The sequence below is a fragment of the Dendrobates tinctorius genome, unplaced genomic scaffold (assembly GCF_039654945.1).
Source record: "Dendrobates tinctorius isolate UK_male_01 unplaced genomic scaffold, ASM3965494v1 ptg000550l, whole genome shotgun sequence".
In the NCBI taxonomy this organism is placed as follows: Eukaryota; Metazoa; Chordata; class Amphibia; order Anura; family Dendrobatidae; genus Dendrobates; species Dendrobates tinctorius.
Window position 1 is genome coordinate 1 of NW_027362208.1, and position 2,500 is coordinate 2,500.

Genomic DNA, 2,500 nt, shown 5'->3' on the forward strand with positions numbered 1-2,500 from the left:
ACAACGTCCCCACTTTAAGGGGACGAAGTCGGAACTGTACCCGGCCTCAAGTCACTGTAGGGCGGATGCGGCACCTAGAAAATTCCTCATTCCGGTTCTTTTTCACTTAGTCGTTTTTTTTTTTGGCAAGAATGTACCCCAGGATGGCCAAAAAGCCAAAGCCAGGGACTGAGAACCATCGAGCATGCTCTGAGGGGACATAGTCAGAGGGGGCGTCCGCCTTCCAGAGCCCTCCTTCCCACGAGGACTCCAGATTTGCCCCCCCCCCCCTGACAACAGCCATCGCCTCCAGAGAACCAGGGACCACCGAGGGAGGGTCTGGTCGAAGCTCAGGTACCCAGGATAGCTTCTCCGGCTTGGGCATGGACCGCCAGACAAAGCCGCGGACCATGAACCATCCAGCCTGCTCTGAGGGGACATAGTCAGAGGGGGCGTCCGCCTTCAAGAGCCCTCCTTCCCACGAGGACTCCAGATTTGCCCCCCTGACAGCCATCACCTCCAGAGAACCAGGGACCGCCGAGGGAGGGTCTGGTCAAAGCTCACGTACCCCAGGACAGCTTCTCCGGCTTGGGCACAGACCGCCAGACAAAGCCGCGGACCATGAACCATCCAGCCGGCTCTGAGGGGACATGGTCAGAAGGGGCGTCCGCCTTCTAGAGCCCAAACTCGGCCACGGACTCCAGATTTGCCCCCCTGAATGCCATCACCCTTCAGAAGACCAGGGACCACCGAGGGAGGGTCTGGTCAGGCTCAGGTACCCCAGGATCGCCTCTCTCACTTGGGACGCACGACCAGCAAAAGTCCCTCCTGGAGCCGTGGAAGTTCAGTCTCGGCCGTATTTTGCAACTTCCACGACAAGAGGGACCACCTTCTAAGTCGCCTACCCGAGCCAGAGAACCATAGGAACAACCGCCATACATCGGGGTAGAGAGAGCCCACTCTCTCCTATATTCTCCCGCAGGTGCGCATTACTATGTATTTGCATTGCGGGACAATGTACTTCAATGAGCGGGACAAAGTCGGAAATGTATCCGACCTCCTGGAACTGTGCGGCTGCTACAGCAGTCAGAAATTCCCCATTCCGGTTCTTTTTCACTTGGATTTTTTTTTTTGCAATTTTTTGCCTAAAACGTATTCCTCCAACATGTACTAGCTCATGACACTTGAAATTTTTGAGCCAATTGATAATAACAGCTTTTTAGAGCTCAAAAACAAAAAAAATTTGAGCGAACAAAAAATGTTCGAAAATGACCTCAGCTCCTGGAACTGTTTTCGGTACACCTCCAGAGAGGCTCCCCTGCCTGGAAGTCTGTCACTGCTCAGCTCGAAATTTTTCTAAGTCCCAAAATTCGGTTTTTCATCCAAAATTCAACTTTCTGCCCAGGATCCACAAACTTTAAACCCAGTTGGGGGACCCTCCCTGGGGGCCCTACAACATACTGAAGCCCCCCTGTGGTGGAAGTAGGGGAATTTACTTATTTTTACACAAAATCACAAAATTCCATTTTTTGTTCGCAAAACACTTTTTTGTCCTCAAGAAACTTTTTTGTCCTCAAAACACTTTTTTGTCCTCGAGAAACTTTTTTGTCCTCAAGAAACTTTTTTGTCCTCAAAACACTTTTTTGTCCTCAAAACTCAATTTCTTCCATAATTCGACTTTCCCCCAAAAAACCACACATTCTACCCTCATGGGAGGCACTCTCCCTCGGGTCCCCACATCATATTGACGCCCCAGAGCGGTGGGAGAAGGGGAAATCTGATTTTTGCACAAAAATCCAAAAATCGCTCTAAGTCCAAAAATCCTGAAAATTTTTCTAAGTCCCAACGGTACTTTCTGAAAAGTGTACCCAGGCCCCTGGAAGCCTCCTAGGTACACCTCCTGAGACTCCCCCCTTCCTGGAAGTCTGACACATCTCGAAATTTTTCTAAGTCCCAAAAACTGGTTTTTGCTCCATAATTCGACTTTCCCCCCAAAAGCCACACATTCTACCCTCATGGGAGGCACTCTCCCTCGGGTCCCCACATCATATTGACGCCCCAGAGCGGTGGGAGAAGGGGAAATTCGATTTTTGATCAAAAATCCAAAAATCGCTCTAAGTCCAAAAATCCTGAAAATTTTTCTAAGTCCCAACGGTACTTTCTGAAAAGTGTACCCAGGCCCCTGGAAGCCTCCTAGGTACACCTCCCGAGGCGCCCCCTTCCTGGAAGTCTGTCACATCTCGAAATTTTTCTAAGTCCCAAAAAATGGTTTTTGCTCCATAATTCGACTTTCCCCCCAAAAGTCACACATTCTACCCTCATGGGAGGCACTCTCCCTCGGGTCCCCACTTCATATTGACGCCCCAGAGCGGTGGGAGAAGGGAAAATTCGATTTTTGCACAAAAATCCAAAAATCGCTCTAAGTCCAAAAATCTTGAAAATTTTTCTAAGTCCCAACGGTACTTTCTGAAAAGTGTACCCAGGCCCCTGGAAGCCTCCTAGGTACACCTCCCGAGGCGCC